Source organism: Cupressus sempervirens, chromosome 1 (genome assembly GCF_028749045.1).
Source record: "Cupressus sempervirens isolate cs-2001-9-10 chromosome 1, ASM2874904v1, whole genome shotgun sequence".
NCBI classification, from domain to species: Eukaryota; Viridiplantae; Streptophyta; class Pinopsida; order Cupressales; family Cupressaceae; genus Cupressus; species Cupressus sempervirens.
The window spans coordinates 189,058,528-189,082,021 of NC_143118.1; positions in this window are offsets into that span (position 1 = coordinate 189,058,528).

Sequence of the window (23,494 nt, forward strand, 5' to 3'; positions counted from 1 at the left end):
TCTAAAAGATGGGAAACATGGTAAAAATGTGATTTAGTCATTGAAAATATTCTAGTGTATGAGTTCATGAAGATTTTTGTTGAAAAGATTATTTATGAGTATGCAAGGCATACCCATAGAGCTTGATGGCTGTATTTCCAATTCAAGTTTTGCAAGGATATGTTTCCATTGGACACCATTTTTTTGGTTGTAGATTTCATAGAGAACTACACACTACAACCAAAAAATGAGGTGCAAACAAAGTATTATACTTCTCAATAGGTTTTCATATTTGTTCACATAACATTCATGCATTCACCTACAACTACAGAGGATGATAGGAAGATTTTGAGGGAGTACCATTTTTACATCAGTGATGATCGATCACATTCTACGAAGTTCATACATGGTTGTTTTCAACTATTTTATGGAGATTTGGCTAATAGGGGCATAACATATCATCAACACATTATTTGGTCAGACAATCGCACATCTTAATTCAACAATGCACAGATGTTCTATTGGTTGAGCATGATGCATAGGTTGTGTAGAATTCAATATATCTGGAATTTCATAGAGGTTGGTCATGGTAAGAGAGAACATGATGGTGCAGGCGCATGCATTAAAAGAGCCTTGGATCATGAAGAACTAAACTACAAAGATGGAGCAATATTGATAGATGCAAAATCCATCATCCAATGGTGTAATGCTAGAATGGGTCCAGGTTAGGAAGGTGAGTCTACGGTTTTTATATTTTTTTGGTTGATAGATAATACTAACATTGCACCATATCAAGATTGTTGCACACTAACAAGATCTAGTGAGTTACACTCTTTTAGAAGCTCTGATGTAGGTTCATGGAGTATCCAAGCATGAAAAATGGCATGCTATTGTCCATCATGTGCAGAGGAAAATTGGGATGACCATGAGTCAACTGAATGGGTGGACAAATGGGATATACAAGTTTTGGACCCAATTGACACCTATCATCCCCCATGAGCACTAGAAATGGTAGACATGGATTCGTCTATTGACTTTGACTACTTTTTAGATCTAGTGCAACTTGGTAATATATATATTTATATATATTTGTAATTTCAATATGTAACTTTATAACTTTTACCCAAGTATTTTTTGAATTAATGACTGCATTTTGCACATTTGTCACTATAGGCCATTTTTTGATGTTATTGCTCCTGAAGAGAATGAAGAAGGGACAAATTATTATTTGTGTCATTTTTTTCAAGCCAAAAAAATATTGTATCACTCAATTATAGATGGTGAAGGTTTAGAGTACCATGTCCGTGCAATGGTTGTAACTGGCACATGACTTAGACAATATTCTATGAAGAACCCTAACTTGTGGCTATTTGATGATTGGAAAATGGAGAGGAAGATTCTTCATTATTCAAACTTTTTTGTTGCATCAAATGTCCACTTGATAAAATATGGTGGAAAAAAACATAATAAGATTCTTTGGAAAGTTTGTGAGTTAGACCATGAGGCAATACTTGAAACATTAAAATGTCGAGCAGATCTAGTTGGCTCATTAAATTGAATAGGGAGAGAGGAAGAGAGAGAAAGAGTGATCAATTGGATCCAAATACAATGTTGCAACCTCCTCCCCAAGACTTTCCACATGACTAAGGTAGACCATATTTTTATGATGTGTAAGTGATGAGATTTAGTTTAAATCATAGATTTTATGTTTTGATTTGTTTAGAATCTAGATACATTATTTGAATTTATATTAGATTCTTTAATAGGACCCATTTTTAGATTAGTCATTTGAATAAGTGAAAGTTTAGAATTTGATGTTTAAATCAAAATGTAATGAAAGAACATGAAAATTATTAGAATGTGATGCGTTGTGATGTAAATTCATGATTGTGTGCATGTAACCAAAAACTTCAAAGTGGCGAAAGCAAGGATACAATGGGAGAAGTTTTCAATACTCATCAAGCAAGGTTACCATATAACTTAGAAAGCAAGGATTTCTACAAATGGATAATTATTAATGAAAATCCAAATTCAATTATTGTCATTCTCTAATTTTTGTGGATTAATCTTATCTTAGATTTTTTAATGTGCTAATTCTTCATTTGCAAGTCACCAAAGAAGAGGGCTAATAAAGTTGAAGAACCAGTGATAAAGGGTAAAATGCTAAAATCATTTGCGAAATGGTATTATCAATTCACATCCTCAATATTTATTAGTGTTCTTTGTTGAAGTACCATTGTGTGTTAATCATCTTATTCCTAGAATTGCGAAGGATCACAATCATCAAAAAGTAAGAAGGAAAATAGGTCTCAATTTGATGATAATGGTGTGGTTACCGATATAGTTCTCTCTAAGGATAATATTGATCATATAATGTATAGGTTGAGAGAACCAAAATACTATTTAGGTCTACTGAAAGGAAATTGAACTTTTGATATTTTAGGATACAAAATGTATATTGATGGATTTGACAAGAATTAAAAGTATTCAGACAATCAATTTAGTCTTCCATAAAATGGTTCTTATATTAACAAATTTTACTATATTTATTGATTTTGTTCCAGCATTTAATGTGATTTAAGTGATGTGAGTATATATTAGGTATGTTCAGCATATGCTTTGAATGATTTATGGATGATCATCATGAGATGACCATCTCAAAAGCATTTATTGAGCTCATTTTCCTAGCTACAAGACTAATAATCTTAATTTTCTTCTAAACCATGGTTTCTTGTAATAGACACCCAAGAATACTTGCAATCATTGCATTCTGATTTATCAGACTTTGACTCATTATTATCATAAAGTTGGAATGTTGGAAAGGGTTAATACTTGATTATGTATATTCATCCCATGTGTGTTCCATGAGGTTTTTACTATTGTAACATTTTAAGATTTAATTTTGTGGATTTTTCCCCCATTTTGTACATGATAGGTTTGTTCAAGTGACATATGATGAGGTTATCTATACAATGTAATGATTGAGTTGAAGTGATTTATGAAGTAAAGGGCTATATAATGTAGCTATTTAAATCATGCATATTTGATGGCCATTTCCCTCTATTTTGTAGTCCTTTTTCAAAACACTATTTCTAACATGGTGTTAGTTGTTCAAGTTCTTGAATGACCACAATATCCATTACTATACAACAAGTGTGTGTGTTTAATGCAAAGCCCTCCTATATTCCCCTAGGAACCACAACTCAACTCTGGGATTCTCTTGTATCCTTGGAATATACCAAAGGAATTAGACTCTACTAGGGTTCAAGAGGATTTCTTTGACTTGGTAACATCTTCCTACAACCATTTCTAAGAGGTTATAACCTAAATCTTCAGTTTGTCTTCTAAACACACACATTGTTCACCATGCACCTAGTGTACCCTGGTGCCTCCAACATACCAAAACTTGTCCTTCATTTCATACCATGACCCTAAAATCTTGGGTCATCTTAAAACATCCCATCTAACATGTTCCACCTCCTTTCACACTCTTAGCAACTCATCTCTTACACTTTCTCAATTTTGCCTCTTCTAGACTTGTTCCAACTAGCCCTTGCCAGTCACTAATTTTTTGTTTTCTCCAAAATTTCCCATAGAACTTCTTAAACTATTTGATGATTAAAATACCATTTTACTCACTCTAAAATATACTCCAAAACCAACTACACTTGTTTTGTAAAATATCAATCAGAACTAGCTATTTTATTCTACCAACTAGGCCTAGTTTGAGGCAATTTACAAAGCAACTCAAAATCCCTTGACTCTTGGAACTCCCATGACCCAAAATAGTCTTAATAAATGACTCAAATGCAAGTATTCTTCTATTTTTTTTTGTCTCGTGATCAACTTTACAATGGTTTTTACAAAACCCTCCTTTCTAGCCCCTTTACCCTAGGGCTTTCTAGAAATCTTACTTTGCAACATCTCTAGAACCCCAAAATGGTTCAAAATAATTCACTTTAGTTATATTAGATGACTTCCAACATAAAATGAAACTCTTGTTTGGAGAAAACACTAAATACACCTTTGGAGCAGTCACATACCCCTTTTTATGCACTCTTTCTCACTCAACCCCATACCCTTGGGCATCAAAAAATAAACTCCATGTTCTTCCTTTCACATGAATGATTAAAGAACATATTTTAAAATATTCTTGACCTATTACACAAACCCCAGTAACCACATAAAGTAGAATGTGTTAGATTCACAAAATGACTCTCAAACCCCTCTTAAATTGTCAGCTACAACAGATTTTAGGACAGTCAATATGAAAAATACAAAACAATTGACTAAACCTTCATACCAATGCTAAATGGACTAAAAAATTTCCCTATCACCTCCAAAAATAATTAGATAAAAAGGTACCATGACAATAAAATTACAACAATTACAAGTTTAGATTTTATATAAAAAATTTATGGAAAACTAGGCATTCCTTGCTCAAACTTCAAAACTCTTACATTATCAATCAATTTCGACCATCCAAACCTGTCTCCCACACGTGAAAATCAGGTTTTAAAATCATTTAGACTCTCAAAACCAAATTAAACCTCCCTAACTACCCCTCTAACCACCTTTGTGCATTAATCACCTTATTTTGTTGTCAAATTGACACTTTTAGTTGTCAATTGACAAGTTTTTGATATTCCTTGCTACATGACTATCCAATTACATTAATATGGTCATTTGAGACCTTATTAAAAACAAAAAACAAAAATAAAAGCATATCTACCCTTTGGACCCCTTACATGACTCGATTAAGCCCATTTTGGCTTATATTGCCAATGTTGGCAATTTTACAAAATATTGCACTTTTAGTTCCTTTTACATATTTTAGAGGCTTTGATAGCCTTATTACATTATTCAAGATATTTATGGGTCTTTTCTATCGACCCCTAAGCTAGGATCAATCCAAATCCATTCCTAGTGACCCCTAGGTACCTTGTAGGCTCAATAATGCCATTAAAGCTTACGTTAAAGCTTTGACTACAATATGATCAAAAAAATATCACATGTAAATGATTAAACTCATTACAAGTTTTAATGATCCTAGAAGGCCATTTGTCTTCCAATCCACCTAGGCATTGCTCATCTTGCCTGCTGCTTGTGACCTTGGTGCTCCTACACCAGTGTTGGCCAACAATTGGAAAATTTGTGTTATCGATTGAGCTGCTAGATCTTGTCATTTTTCATTTTTTGACTTGAGAAAATTCTTACACTTAGCATAGCTACTATCTTTCAAAATTTCTTCCATATCCTTATAAATATTGGATTTTAGTGTAATTTCAATAGCTTATTACCAAGAGTAGTCATCTCATAGAAAAAAAGTCTTCCAGCCTAAGCTTCTCTTGAAACTTGTTTTATAGTTCTTAATTTCAAAATAGATATGACTTTTTCAATGTAGCATGTAGGCATAGATCTCATAATTTTACTCATGTTCATCATCATCACTTAATGGTGTAGGGGCACCAAGGACATTCTATGAAGATACATTCATTGAAGACACCAAGGAGTAAGGATCCAATGGACTTCTATTACAGGGAGACTCTACCCTGCAAGTGGACTCCACTTCACAAGCCCAACCCTCAAACTTAGGGTACTCAAACAACTTGGATTAACACCTAGGAACTCCCTGCCACCAATAGGCCTACAAAGGAAATAATTCTTAAATGGTTTCAACACTCAACTTTTCATATGGAAATGGTTATTATAGACTCAAACCAACAAGAAAAATCCCAAACTTGAGGTTTCTCAACACTCAACAAGAAAATTTCAAAACTACTACCAACACTTCCTACTAGGACAATTTCTAGTTTTAACAATCAAACTCCCAAACCATACAAATGACCCCCCATTTTTTTTAATTTTTAAACACTCTTTAATATCCCCTAAGAGATTCCAAAAGATTAATCACCAACATAGCTCCAGCATCAAGTTATGCCCACTTTGTGTCACAGTCCTAAATGGCCAGTTTAGACTAGGTTACAAGGAAAACATAAAAAAATGGGTTCATATACTTCATTCATCCCCTTGGATCTCTTATATACATAAAAAATTTCCTTCTACACCCTTCACCTGGGTCAAATTAATCACTTTGGGAGCCTGATCCTTCTTTTTCCTTAAAATCTAGACTAGACATAAGATTATGTTCAGTCTAGGGCTTGTTGGGAAAAATATATGCCATGCTCCTAAAGCCCTAAATCTCTATGATCTCAAATAAACCTCTCCTAAGTTTTATTCCACAAAGAGACATTGAAATCCCATGGTGGATTTGCAAGTTAGGATTCCATCTTGCTGAAACTCTCAAATTTGGAGTAAATCTAACCTATCTACACTAAAACTGATATAACTTTTGTTGTATACAAGATAAAGACATAAAATGAATTTCAATGGAATCCTCACTCAACCCTCTATTAACCATATAAGACTTGTACCACCACTAATCTATTAAGGCCATACAAAATTGAAAAAATAGTAAAAAAGGCATAAAATCTAAGTTTTTCATTCACCAATGTTGTCCACCATCTGTACAATGACCTTTCCCATGTGTGGGGATCTTAATTACATGCCTTTGAATATTTTTAACTTCCATTTGGATGGTTGGAACACCATAAGAACTCATTTTTAGTTTGACAACTATTATTTGCAAAAATTGCTCTTTAGCAATTTTTTGCACTTTTTAAGGTTGGTTTAAGGATTTGAGTCCTATAATAATCATTTATAATGATTAGGATTCATTTTGGTTGGTTGTTAGTTGAAATTCCAAAAAGTGCAAAAATTGCAAAGTTGAATTAGCAACTTTTGCAACAATTTAACAACTTTTAGGAAATAACCATAAAACTATCTTTGGATGGTTGAAACTATTTGTAAATGCCTTTATAGGCTCTTTGTACTTGAATAAGAGGCATAGAAGGACTTTGATTTTTTTTCTTCCAAGAATCTAATAAAAAACCCATTGTTCTAGCATTTTATGACTATTTTTGGCCGTATAGTACAGATTTTGTGATGTTTTGCATTGATTAGTTAGTGTATCTAATTTGAAGAATTTTGGAGGTGGTTTGAAGGAGAGATCAGTATCCATTTGCAAGTTATGCATTTTTCCTTCCTCACTGCCTATGAAACCCTTGAACCTAGGGTTTGGCCAAAGAAATGGCCCTAGTTTGAGTTCCCACTATTGGAATTTCTTCAAAACTACCATGGGGTAGGCTAGAGCTATGTATTTTCATATTTTGATGGTTTTGGAATAGGGGGTTGAATTGGGAATAAATGGGAGCAAGCCCTAGTTCTAACAAGACCCATGTATTAGAACTAGATTTGATGTTTTGGTTAAATAATGAAAAGAATAGGAGTTGAGGACTTGTCAAATCAAGAAAACACCTTCATCTAACCTAGAAGAATGTTCTGGAGTTGAAGAATGAAGTCCATGCACCCATTTCTTGGTCTTTTCTTTGTAAACCATGCCTAAACTTACTAATTAGGCTTGTGTACAAGGTAGGGTTAGTGTATGTTGGAGTGGAGTGGAGTTTTGAAACTATGGTTTCAGTTTTCATTAGATGCTACATACTGAGGTTCCCACCATTGATACACCTTGTTTTGGTCATTTTAAAGTTTCTTTAAACCATCTTTAAGTTTGTGGGGAATCTTGAAGTTCCAAAGTCTCATTCTTGTTACTTTGTGTGAAGAACAATGCCAATTGCTACATTACTAGTCTATGAATAATAACTATAAATTTGACCATTATTTTATAGTTTTGATTATTTTGGATGGTTTTAGGTCTCTATTGATGTAGGGGAGGTTGTAGTTGCTGATGTCACATTATGTTAAGGTTGAGTAAATGATATTCTGGTTGGTACAAGGGGGAAGTAGTTGGTATTCAGTGTTAAATGAAAATATCTATACCAAAAAATGTACCCCATATCTATAGTCAGATCTTACTTAGTACATGTGTATCACTTGGAATATGAAAATATATCAAACTTCCAAATATATTAAAGTGACTAACATTTAGCTTCTTCCCTATGGAAGCTTCCTCTGGTGTCATCTTCCCTAGCATCTTATGTGGAGATCTGTTGCATGTGTATACTATTGTACTACATGTCTCTTCCCATAGGTAACAAGGCATGTCCTAGTAATGTAACATACAACACTTTCTACCTTATATATATTATAAGGAATATTTCAATCTCAACAACTCCATTCTACTATATATTATAAGGAATATTTAAATCTCTTTTGATTCATTCCCTAGTATTCCTTTTGTTTTAGATCAAGAAAAACCTCAAATCTAGTGTCACTCATTAGAAAAGATGCTTTTTCACTTCTTAGAGATTCCAAAAGATCAAACTCCAACTTTTTTCCAGCATAAAGTTTCCAACTATCAAATCTCTCTCACCTTTCATCATGGGATCAAACTGTCTACTCTATTAGCTCTAGGTGGCTAGGTAAACCCTATCCCCAACCTTGTGCTATCCCCCTCGGCACTTGAACATTCTCGAGCATGCCGAAAAAAAAAATCCCTAAGGATCATGAAATGCCATAAGGCTATGATATTTTATGGGGCATATCTTAGAGTTCATGCGAGGTATGGATGCAATTCCAATTCCTACTAGACCATATTGTAGAGACATACAATAACCTCTCTCACTTTTTGGAGATCAAACTCCATTTTTATTTTACGATGCCATCTTAGGTGATGCTGAAACTTGCAGTGTTGGCTAGTACAAAGTTTCCAACTACCAAATCTCTCTCACCTTTCATTGTGGGATCAAATTGTCTCCTCCATTAGCTCTAGGTGGCTGTTTAAACCCTATCCCCAACCTCTTCCTATCCCATTTACTGCTCAAACATTCTATAGTACACCAAATCAAAATGTCCCTAAGGGTCACTAAATGCCATAGGGCTAAGATCTTTGATTGGGCATATCTCGGAGCTTGTGTGAGGTATGGATGCAATTCTAGTTCCTATAGGACCATGTTGTAGAGGCCTACAATAACCTCTCTCTCTTTTTGGAGATCACACTCAATTTTCATTTTACAATGCCATCTCAGGTGATGCTGAAACTTGTAGTGTTAGCCAGTACAAAGTTTCCAACTACCAAATCTCTCTCACCTTTCATCGTGGGATCAAACTATCTACTCTATTAGCTCAAAGTTTCTAGGTAAACCCTATCCCTAACCTTTTCCTATCCCTTTCAGTGATCAAATATTCTCAAGCACGTCAAATCAGAACATCCCTAAGGGTCACTAAATGCCATAGGGTTGCGATCTTTAATGGGGCATATCTTAGAGCTCGTGTGAGGTATGGATGCAATTCCAATTCCTATAGGACCATGTTATAGAGGCCTATAATAATTTATTTCACTTTTTGGAGATCACACTCCATTTTCATTTTATGATGCTATCTCGAGTGATGCTAAAACGTGCAGTGTTGGCTAGTACAAAGTTGCCAACTGCCAAATCTCTCTCACCTTCCATCATGGGATCAAATTGTCTACTCTGTTAGCTTTGGGTGTCTGGGAAAACCCTATCCCCAACCTCATCTTATCCCCTTCAATGCTCAAACATTCTCAGGCATTTCAAACTAGAACATCCCTAAGGGTCACTAAATGCTATAGGGATGTGATCTTTGACGAGGCATATCTAAGAGATTGTGTGAGGTATGGATGCAATTCTAGTTCCTACAGGACCATGTTGTAGAGGTCCACAATAAAATCTCTCACTTTTTGGGGATCACACCCCATTTTCATTTTACGATGCCATCTCAGGTGATGCTGAAACATGTAGTATTGGCTAGTACAAAGTTGCCAACTGCCAAATCTCTCTCGCCTTTCATTATAGGAACAAACTGTCTACTCTGTTAGCTCTAAGTAGTTGGGTAAACCCTATTCACAACCTCATCCTATCTCCTTTAGTGTTTAAATGTTCTTGGGTACAACAAACTAGAATGTTCCTAAAGGTCACTAAATTCCATACGATTGTGATCTTTGATGGAGCATATCTTAGAGCACATGTGAGGTATGGATGTGATTCTAGTTCTTATAGGACTGTATTGTGGAGGCCTACAATAACCTCTCTCACTTTTTGGAGATCAAACTCCATTTTAATTTTATGATGCCATCTTAGGTGATGCTAAAACTTGTAGTTTTGGCCAATACAAAGTTGCCAACTTCCAAATCTCTCTCATCTTTCATCATGGGATCGAACTATCTACTTTGTTAGCTCTGGGTGGCCGGGTAAGTTTCAAAAGGGTGTCTAAATCTACCCATAAAATAGTTAGATTTCAACCTAAGAGGAATTTAAGTCTAGAAAATTAGAGTAGGAGACCTACAAGGAATTTTATGATAGTCAACACTTTGTACTGTATCACAATTGGAGGGTTAAACCAAGAGTTGATTCTTAATCAGTTCAACATAAGTAAGGTGTCCCAATAGAAACTTGGGGTTGGTGAAGCCATTGGTGAAGAGTTATAGTTATTGGCTTGGAATAGGGCTAGTTTCCCTACAACAAAAAGGTGCAAGATCTTGATTAGAGAAGTACTCACCTTGGAGGAGTTCAAAAATTACCCTATCACTTTGGATAGGCCAAAAAAATGATATCCTAAAGGAGTAAGATATTAGGAAGGCCACAATTTTAGTTTGGTAGATTAGGAAGAAGAAAGTGCTTAAACCTCACTTCTTACTCAACATCTTTGCATTAGTGAGGGGGGGATAAAGAGGACAGATGGCTACATAGATATGAAAAAAAAATAGATAAGGAAAAAATAGAAATATAAAGAGGAGGGAACAAGAGAGAGTGAGATACAAGGATAGAGTGAGATATAAGGATAACATGACCCAAAACTACTAAATTTTAGTGCTTGAATCCTTCATTATAAAATTGACACCCAAATTTGAATACGATTCTACAAAACAACATGTTCCTTCCACTTGTCATAATCTTTTATTTCCTTTTAAAGATGCTCTATGATTTTCCATAACATGCATTGTAAATTCCTTAACAAGTATAGCTCCCTCTTACAAGTATCTTATGTTTCATCTTAGATTTGTCCCCCTCTCATGTGAGATATCTCTCTTTCCTATACATCACAACTATTTATTAAACTTTAATTTTTACCTTAACCTAGTTACTATAGAATAATAACATATTCCAATGAACTAGTGATTATGTTACAATCATTAATGTATGAAAACACATAAAACTATCAATGATTATGTTACATTTATGATTTTCAAAATGAATTATTTTTGCAAATAATCCATCTTTTCTCTACTATCTTTGACATTTTTTAATTGATGATAAAGAATGGTGGTTATGTATTGAAGCTCAACAAGCTAATTGTGTTTTTTCTTCTTCTCTATATTCTTTTTGTAACAATGTTTTTTCTTCTACACAAACTTTGTGACCACTTGTGATCAAAGTTTTATCTTATTTCTTAACATAAATGTTTAGAGAACTTTGATCTAATTTTTTTGGATAGAGTAATTTTGAACAAAGATAATTGTCAATAGGCCATTGATCTATTGACAAAGTTGAAATCTCTTTAAGAATCTAACAAATATCAATTTTACTGAATGTAAGACAAAATTTTAGATGAAAAATCTTCCATCAAAAAATAATTTTCATAAAAGACTAAAAATCTATTATAACTATATTATTTATTATTTATAAAGATTATAAAAATAAGTACTAGAGAAGAGCCATAAGTGACCATGAAGATTCATATTGTAAAAATGGTATAACTAAGCCTATAATGAAGAAATATTTAGATTAAAGTTGTATAAACTAAAATCTTTATTAATAAATTAAATCAAAATTAATACAATTTATTACTTAAGATATTCATAGTTCCATCTAACCACCTCCCAAATCAAAACATCATGGAGCCAAGATTGCAATCAAGGGACAAAAATAGACTTATTCAAAATAGCATCTACATATGGATTGTCATATAGCATAAGATAGCAATGAGCTCTACCTTGGAAAACCTCCATGCAAATGTGTTGATAATTAGGATCATCATAATAAAATGCCCACTTATCAACCATTAAATCATCATCAACTTCCAACTTACAATACACCCTTATTTTCACCATCTCACTTCTCTTTGCAACATAAGCATATTTCTTAACACTATCCCTATAACTCCACCACTTGCTAAACATGGAGAAGATGCATAGAGATAGAGGGAAAAAGAAGAAGGTGTAGATAGAAATGAAGATTAAAGGAAATAAAAATATAGTGATAAATGAATAGAGATATATGAAGAGGATGAGTGTGAGATAAAATAGAGAGAGTTAGGGAGACACGAAGATACATCTAGATGGTGATATAGATTCATAGAGATCATCATATTAATACATAGTTTTCTCTAATTCAAAAAATATTGAAGATATCATGACATTAAATTAGATACATTCATGTATCAATTTCATTCTTAATTTTTCTTCTTTAGGTCATCCTTTTTTGATTTAAGTGTATGTGCATACATTAATGATTATTATCAATTGCAAAACTTGATCTTCTTCTTGTGTAACAATATTTCTATGCTTAGATGAATACACCATTTATTTGATTATATATCTATAGAATTGGTCTATATAATGAAGGCCAGCTGTCTACAATCCAAGTTTTTAATTTAGCTAACAAATGGAGAGCTTCTCAAGCTACTAATTTCTTTCATGGAGTTCCTAATAAATCTCAAGTTTCTCATTTAGCTGACCAATTGCTAGGAGGTCCACAAATATTGCCTGATAAAGTTTATTGCTAGGAGGTTCTAATTGATCTTGACTGATAAAGTTTATTTCCAATTAATATTGTATCAAAAATTCAAACTAATTAGGTATTGAATTAAACTTGATAAACAAATTATAGAGAAGGAAAACTTTAAACATGAACAAGATCATAAATAATGTGATGGTGACATATTGCAAATGATTAACTTATGCTTAAACAGTGATAAAGTTTATTGTTAATCAATATTATATCAAATTTTTGAATAGATTAGGTATTGAATTTAATGTCATTCATAAACATATCTAATTTAATGTCATACATGAACAAACACATAATATAAAATGATAACCAATAATGTCATGTACATTAACAAACACATAATATATTATGATAACCAATAATGCTATATATGAACAAACATATCATATATTAACCAATAATGTTATAAGTCGAATAATGTCATACATCAAATAAATGGCATACATCAAATATAAAGTGTCATATACATCAAATGTGTATTGAATATGTCCACTGATGCCTATATATATACATGTCTAGATCAAAAATATCTTTTCCTTCCCATGAGGGGAAGGAAATAAATCTCTCAACATCTTTTGTTGTCGTGTGGAGGGAGACAGTGGAGATGACAGGGTCCTCCTAACATGCTAGCTCATCCTCTTGTTGAGGCTCTTCTCTAACTTGAGCTATTACAAACAAAGTAGATATGAATTAGTCTTTATTATACATTGAAATCAAATATATGTATGAACAAAATCAATTATTTTCTTATCGCCATCAAATAGTCACTCTGTAAGTCCACCTCGAAGGCTCATGGATGATCAAGCATGACAAGACCCTACAACAATTCAATAAATATAATCACTTATAAATAACATTATAAAATTTGAGACTAACTATTATAAAAAACAACTAAAATGAAGAAAATTCTTGCATACCTTAGTGAATGGCTATGAGCTAGCCATAGTTGTGGCCACTCCATGATCAACAGACTATTGGAGATGAGGAGGGGTGTCTGATGTCATGAGCTACATCTCATACAATACATGTTACATGTATCATTAAAGATGAAACAAATATAATCAAATGAATTAAATTAACATGAAACAACTGTACTTATATGAAGCTCATATAATGTCTATGTTCTAAGTCTGTAGAAAAGGTTGAGGGTCCTGTAGAGAACTGAATGCACATTCATAATTTTTTTTGTCAATTCTTAATATGATTACTTAATAAATATATGTATTAATTAAAATGATTAAATCGATACATACCTCTAGACTCATGGAGGGGACAAAAAACGGTCCCAAAGGATCATTGCTAGGCTCAACAACACTCTGACCCTGAATTTTGAACAATGTCAATAGATGCTAATTTACTAATCATTCACTATACATATGAAATGTGATCAAATTAGTAACTTATAATTGTAATTTACCTGTGTGTCAATGCCAAATGTGCCATTCAGGAACTAATCATCATCTGCACCATCTCTAGCATGAGTGCCAAATGTGCACAGGGATCTGCATGAAGTGTACATGTGACCACAATGCATAGAAGGCTCCCCCTCAACTAATGGGATAATGGAATGGATGAGGGTAAATGTCAAAACATTAATGGTCCCTATAGCACTAGCCTCTACATGTTCCTTCACAAGTGAAGTAATAGTCACATGCTCACACTGTGGCTTGACCACAAGTGCCCTAAATACATTAGGGTCATGACATGCTCTTGGCGTCTCAAATGATGACCCCCCACATATACCCTGGAGTCTAATATGTCAAAATAATTGGGGATCTCCCCAAGGACAAACTCACAATATAATTTCTTCAAAAAATACATGGGGACCTCGTGATTATTGCAAGGAGGGGCATCAAAAACTATCCACCATCTATCCCAAAAATGATTTCTAATAGCATCGTGTATGTACCAATGGATGGGGAACCATTTAATACCCTCTCTATTAGTATTTTTCTCATCGAGTTTTCTAAATAATGCACATATTCTACCTTTTGGAATTTCTTTTTTTTAACATCTTCATATGACAATTTATTTGCATAAAATATTTTTTGTTCATCCCTCTTAACCCACCAAATATCTAACTGACCACTAACTCAGGCTATCTGGGTCTTAATTGATTCAAGGGATGATGCTAATTAAGCCCTCATTAGATCAGTTTGTCCAAATTCTTTCAACTGAGAAGTGAGTCCTTGTAATTCAATTTTTCCTCTCTCTATTTCATTTATTATATTTTCTTGTGTGCCTAGCGAAGGTCTTACAATTCATTTGGGTTGTGGAATTTGTTGTTCTTCTTGGGGAGGGTTTTGGTTTTGAGGGTTTTGAGGTTCTTGTGGATTTTCTAGTTGATTATGGACATTTTTTGATAAAAAATCAATTGAAATCCAAATAAATAAACAAATTTAAATAAAAATTGTATAAACCCTACAAAACAATATAAAAAACCTACAAAACAATATGAAAAACATATCAAACAATGCAAAATGAAGTTATACGATGTGGGCGTGAGTGTGCTTGTGATCTTGGATTTTGCCAGCGTGGAGGCATATTGGCAACTAGGATGGCAAAAACCTTTGTTTCTTGAACCCGCATATATGCTACTGGTGTAGGAATGTGAAAAAATAGAGATGAAAATGATGGGTTTCGGGTATGTAGAACATCTATAAAAAATGACTTTTTTAAAAGCATGTTCACACTATAGAACATACATGCTATTGAAAATAGAAAAAATAAATAAAATAGTTGTCACCTTTTTGGCACCACAACTTAGTGCATATACCCATAGCCAACACCTCTAAAGTAAACATAACGAAAAGGTTAAAAAACAATACCACAAAAAATAACTAAAAAAGAAACACAACTATACTAGAAAAAATAGATAAAAAATGAACTCAATAATCCAGACATAAATATGTATTAATACTATATATCTATATATATATGGTTCCATATATTTATATATATACATATCTGTATAGTATATATACATATACATGAATGTATGTATATATATATATATATGAATACATGTATACATATACATATATGTATATGTATATATTCATATGCATATATAGATATATACATACATACATAAATATAGATTCATACATAAATACATATATATACATACATATATATATATATATATATATATACATACATATATATATATATACATATATATATATATATATATATATATACATATATATATATATATATACATATATATATATATATATACATATATATATATATATACATATATATATATATATGTATATATATATATATATATATATATATATATGTATGTATATATATGTATATATATATATCTTGTTTATTCTTGGGCTCTTTTATACATATATGTATGTATGTATGTATGTATGTATGTGTGTATATATACATCTATACATATACATACATACATATATACATACATACATACATACATACATACATACATACATACATACATACATACATATATATATATATACATATATGGGTGAATGCACAAAGTTGGGTCACAATTCCTCAGAAGTCAAATCTGCAGAATGTGACATCTTAGAAATGGGTACCTGATTTTAAAAAAAAATTGTTTACTCATTTTTTGCCCATCTAGGCTACTTGAGTCTCCAACTAATATATCTTGTTCCCTCTCTCCTCATATGCTTTTAATATTTCTCCAAACTTAGCATTGATCTCTAGGAATTTAATTTTATCCTTTTTAGCAACTACTACCCCAAAGTCCATCTTCTCCCTAGTCATCTTAGACAACTTTTCACTATCTACCTCTTCTGCTCTATACCCCATGAGGCTACTTGTATGCTTAGCACTTAAAATTTCTTGTAGCCTAGTTTTGTCCCTCTTTTCAATAGACCATATCACCAATGCTTGGTGATCATTGTTGTATTTTAAACCTCTATGTGCCTATAAGATCTCCTCCTCAATTTTGAACTAAGTATCCTTTCTCTTCATAGAATTTGCTACATCCCATTCAAGTAAGATTAAGACTCCTAAGTCTTTCAATAATTGTCTTCCCCTTCAAGGGTAAATTGTGAAAATTCCTCCATGAAGTTAGCTTTAACTTTCTCTTGAATTTTAGAGTCCAACCTATTTGGTTTCTCTACTTTTATTGGTTTACATTTATTTTCAAAATTACTAATGTTTCTTCTCCATTAAAATTGAGAAAAGGCTCTAAATTTTACAAAACTTTCATCATCAATGATTTTTTTGGAAGCTCATAGGGTCTATCTCCTTAATTATATAATCTGCAATAGTAAGAGCAAAACATGACATAGGAGGTTGTTCATGTGCTCCTTCAATATAACTCCTAGAATAATAATCTTCAAGGAAATACAATAGAAAAAGAAATAGGTGAAAGGATAACTTAAGATATTAGTACTAACTTCCTGCTAAATTAAAATATAGATAGGTTCCTAATATGGATTAGTTATACTTAACAAAATTCATTATTGATGAAATTAAAAGGTCTTGTTTTATTTAAAAACTGAATTTAGTTGAACTTAATGAAATTTTATTTATTATTTATTATTAGGTATTTGGAAAAAAATTATTAAGTAATATATAATAATAAGGATTTCAATAATAGGTAGTATCATGATTTTAATGATTATAGTTAAGGTTTAGATAGGATTATGCTTTAGGGATTGAAATTAAGATGATATTTAGGATATTGGTTAGGGTTAAGATTTTGATTAAGTCCAACTTGAGGTGATATTACTAATACAATTAGTATAATTGTTGAAGTTATCATGCTGAGAACTATGATTAGGGTTAATATTTTGCCCAAGGTTAAGTTAAGATGTAGGTGAGATTGAGGAACATGGTTAGTATTATGGTTAAAGATAGTATTTCATTTACAATTATGGTTTGGATACTATTTAGGATGTTCTCTATAATTTTAAGAGGGTCTTCCCAATCAATTTTTTTTACGAACCAAAAATTCATTAGAGCTCTCACTGTTGTGATTTTAGCAATATAAATTTTATAGTAATATGATTTTATTTACTATTTTTCTATTAGTATTTTTCTGTTAGTGTTATAGTTAAGTCCAACTTGACATGATATTACTAATACAATTAGTATAATTGTTGAAGTTATCATGCTGAGAACTATGATTAGGGTTGATATTTTGCCCAAGGTTAAGTTAAGATGTAGGTGAGATTGAGGAACATGGTTAGTATTATGGTTAAAGATAGTATTTCATTTACAATTATGGTTTGGATACTATTTAGGATGTTTTCTATAATTTTAAGAGGGTCTTCCCAATCAATTTTTTTTACAAACCAAAAATTCATTAGAGCTCTCACTTTTGTGATTTCATAAATATAAATTTTATAGTAATATGATTTTATTTACTATTTTTCTATTACTTTTAATCAAAGGTGCTACTTAAATGTAAAATAGTGAAACTCACTAAAAATTTAATAAATTTTTAATTTTATGTTTTTTCTTATATTAATTTAGATGTCATCAATCTACATTCAATTCTTTTGATGTTTAGAAAAAGGAAAAAGAAAAAAAGGTGAGATTTTGATCAAATTATGGTGTCCATACATGAGAAGTTTTAAAATTTACCTTTATAGCTAACTAAAAATTAATAATAAAAAAATTATTCAATAAAAATTTAAGGAAAAATATTATCATCAATATTTGTTGTCTTAGGTAACATCGTCTAAAAGGATTTAGAAAAAATTATTTATTTGTGTCAAATTATGTTGTCTATACACTACTGTAGTATGGTCCAGAAATAGGTATTTTGAAAATGTAGTTTTTAAAGATCCATACCAAAAAAATAAAATCTATGGGTACACAAATAAATTACATATTCAAATGTAGATTCCAAACACTACAATTTTTATTTTTGAATTTTTTTTATATTTAATCTCTAAATGCATCAAATTTTGATATTAATTGACAAGAATTTTTTTAAAATATGAAAAACACTTCCACTTTTTGCCCAAATGCGAGACCCAACTTCTTGCACTTAACCATGAGCATATACATATATGTATATAGATATATAGATATATAGATATATATGCATATGTATATATCTATATATTTATATAGATATACAAGTGTGTGTGTGTGTGTGTATACATATACACACACATATAGATACATACACATGCATGCATGCATACATACATACACACACACACACACAAAGACATATTTGTATGTATGTATGTATGTATGTATGTATGTATGTATGTACTTCCAATATCTTTGGCAATTTTTTTGAGTATTTTTATTAGTTTTTTTGCTGTGTTTAGTGCATTGATCAATTATTTTTTACTATTCATTGCCTATTTTTTATTTTTACTTTCATTTTTTTTTATTATATAAAATTACTTTTCTTTTGATTCTCCCATTCTTTGGTCCTCCCTTCTGCCTTCTTTTATGGCTTTTGAGTTTGGCTTGGTCTACATAATTTTTGTACTCTTATATTCTCTCATCCTAATGATGGACCATGGAGTGTGATTCAAAATTTCATCTCATTGTGATGATGGATCACAGAGTGTGATATAAAATTTTGATGCTAAAAATACATACACAATCAAATCCAAAAATATGTTTATACTTTTGAATGGATTGTGGAAATTTAATAATGTTGAACATATGACATATTCTCATAAGTATGATATGACAAAGCAGCTCATCCTAGTAGCTTATAATATTTAACTTCATTGAGCATTTCTCACTGACCATGACCTTGTGGTTATCTTAAATCTAAGCAATATGATATGGACTTGGTGTTTCTTCCTCTTTGGCTTCAAAATTTTGGCTATTATTCCTGATATCATATTGTCAATAATTCCACCATCAATGATCATTTCAAAATATTTATCTTCACATTCTCACATTGTGCGAAATGAGCTCCTTATTTGATCAAGTTCATTCTTGCAACTTAGAAGAACTCTTTTGTTAACTAGGACTTCTCCTCTTTCAACATCTTCAGAATGTGATGATTTAGCATCTTAATCAACATGTGCAACTCTTTCCTAGCCTTCTATTCTTTGATTGGTTCTTCCTTTGCATTGGGAACACTCAAATGCTCTATTCCCTTCTTCTCTATAGTGGAAGCATTTTCCATGTAAACCTCCTCTTCTAGGTCCATTCCCTCTTCCTCCTTGATCTCTATTATTTTGGTCATGGAAATGATTGAAATTATTTCCCCTCTCGCTCTAATTGCTACTTCTAGTTTCATCCTTATTCTTTTGATCATCGTTTTGGCCTCCATCAGACCAACCGACATATCTTCCACTATGACCTCTATGACTACTTTTGTTATCAAATTTTTTTCTTATCTTCAACTCAACTCTTAGGTAAAGCTAATATGCCTCCTCAATGCTGGTCACTCAAACAAGATTGAACTCCTCTTGAATGGTTGGCCTTAACCCATTAAGATAACATTCCACCTTTTCCATATCAACTTATGCATGGCTAGTTCTAATGAGAAATCAGAAAAACCCTTTCGTATACTCTCGAAGAGATTTTCCCACTTGCTTCAATCCTTGCATTTTCTTCAACAGGTCAAGCTCATAATCCATGGGAATGATCTGCCACTTCATTTTAGCTTCCATCTGATCTCATCTTGTGATTTTTTCCTTTCCTCTTTATTGCACTCCAACTAGATCTCATGCAACTAGATCTTTGCACAACCCTTCAGTTTGACCTTTGCAAAATTGACCCTATCCAAATCTTCATTATCTTCCTATTGAAATTACTCTTCTAATTCATTGATGCAGTTGACCAATTCCTCTAGGTTGGTATTTCCTAAAAATGTGGGGACATCATGTCAAAAAGGATAGGGTTGTTGTTGCACCAAAAGATCGATATATTATTACCTAATACAACCAATAGTCTTGTAGAACCACATGATGCAGTTAAGCCATGTCATGAATATTGTGAGGGACACTAACCCACTACAAATAGTTCCCCTCCCAATGTCACTTATTATGGCTAGCAAGATTCAAACCTTTGACCAAGCTTTGATACCAATTGTTAGAAAGGAAATGGTTACCATTGCACCAAAAGATTGACCTATTAATGCTTGATACAACCAATAGTCTTATAGAACCACCAAAGGTAGTTAAGCCATGTCATGAATCTTGTGAGGAACACTAGCTCACCATCAACACATCAAAGTTAGCTCTTTTTCCAATACTAGAAATGGCCACATGTCATTCTTCTCTTTCATCCTCACTTTCATCATCTCCTATGACAAGATTAATTCCTCTACACATTTTTTCTTGTAATACTTGCATTTGCCTCGATAGGGTTCTAAAATCCTTAAGTGTAAGATCTTAAACTCTTCTCCTTCAATTATGCTATCTTATTTCACTTCAAACATGATTATCTCTATTCCACATAGTCTATACTAACTTTTGAGGTTATACATATCATCAAAACATGTATACTATGTCCATCTAACTTCGCTAGTCATAGTATGACATTAGTAACAAGTTATAAACAAAACAATACACTGCTGTAAACCAAATTGTATACTTTAACAATTTTTCTGATTACCAAATGCTAACTATCTTCATTTTTGAGGTTTCCTATGATCATGTACATCATGTGTTTCCTTAAATGAAAATAATTAAATATCACTATTAGCCATCAACAATCTCCCATTTTGACATTGATGGCAACAAAATAGGGAAAATTAGCTAAGTAACAAAAACTTAACACAACAAAAATAAATAACACCTTACATTGCATCTATTACAATTTGTTTAACTTTATGTAACCTTCCACTTACAATATACTTCACAATTTTTTGCAACTACTCCCCTTTGACATTAATGAAAAAGGTCAAAAATGTCAGAAATTTGTCTAGAAAATTGTCCAAAAATTTTGTCCTTCCTTTTGCTGATATGATCTTCATGCAACCATCAAAGTTTTCCTTCAGATTATCCATAATCTTAGTCCATGATTCCATGGTGAATTCAGCAAAGGTGGGAATTTTACATAAAGCATATGATGTAATCTCAACTACTTTAAGATCTGAATACAAAAAGTTAGAATATGTGTCCTTGGCCTTGACACATTCATCCAACTATTTCTTAAAAAATGATAATTTCAAAGCAATATATTCTCTTAAATTTGATATCCTCTTCAAAATTTATTCTCTCTAAAGTTCTATTTTTCTGATATCATTATGTATACTAGCCACTTGTCCATCAAAATCATCTACTTTTCAAGATGGATGTTGGATCTAGCTAGATAAATCCTCTAGCTCACTCATCTTTCCTTCTATCTGACTGTTGATGTCCTTAGTGAGCTTGTTTGACAAGGTACACTTGATATAAAAAAATTTCCCAACCTATTGACATTTCTAAAGTTCCTTGATACAAATATCAAGATTAATGAAATCATTCTTAATGTCTTGATAGATGGTGTTAAAGAAGTTGGCATCATGGGAAATATGTGCTTTAGCTTCTACAACATTTTAAAAATTGGTAAATTCTTCATTAAATGATTTCAATACTACTTGTGCCCTTTGGTTAGGATCCAATTTAGTATGTTGTACTATCAAAGTATTGTGCAATCTATCAGTAAATTCCATTAAAGTCTATTGTAATCTTTTTATTGTTCTATTCTTCTATATAAGTTTGGATAGGGATAAGATCAAATATATTTGTGTTGGTATTAAGTTAGTATTTCCATTAGTGACAACACTTATCCATATCAGTATAGCTACCAAGCTCAACACTTAATCTCTACATCATCGAGCATTCCAGTGTTAACCAAGCTTTGAAGAGTTCAACAGCTTACACTGAGCAGAAAGTGACTACCGAATGAATTCAAGCAATGTGAAGATCAACAATGTCTACCAAGCTTCATAGTGTCTACTGAGTAGTAAGTTTGTGTCATGAAGATTGAGTGTAAACCGAGTGTTGGAAGAAGTAGTTTTTACCGAGTAAAGGAAGGTAAACTTAGTGTGCATTATCTACTGAGTGACACTACATCTACCAAGTCACTAGTGGTCATCAAGTTCAGAACTACATCGAGTGATTACTATGGATTGAGCCTTCACTTCTATCAAGTGCATGATGATTTTGACTAATGTAGTGGACACCGTGTATCAGAAGGTCATTGAGTCAGTTCAGTGAACCTGAGTTATTTACTATTGGGACAACTTTGTCATGTATTTGTTCACTTGTATTTTGTTCGACATTGTGATTTTGTAAATTTTAAAGGTATATATGTAAGGTGTATTGTAAGATATCATATACATGAAGCAATAGCGAAGTAATGTGAAGTGATTTGGAGAAGTTCTTGGGAATGATTATCAGTAGCAATTCAAGGAATACAACAAGGTCACTACAGAGGCAGAAAGGTTATATCCATTACATAAGGTGATCAATGCATAAAGGATCTTATCAAAAATTAGTTATAAGTAGATCCACTACTTCATCTTAATAGGTGAATCAGTTTTTCAAATCCTTAAACAAGGTAGACTTAACAGTCTTTTTATAAATCTCTTAACTAAGTGCATATTTTATTGTATGTTTGTAAATCCTCTAACAAGGTGGACTTAGTAGTCCTTTCTGATCCTAATAGGGTAGATGACCTAAAGTGGTCAATGTAAGCCTTAACAGGCCAACTTTATATTGCAATAGTGAGGTTTTGTCGGTATCATCCCTAGTCTAGTTTTACGTTCTATTTGGAAGGTTTTTGGGTCACCAAATCATTATGTTCTT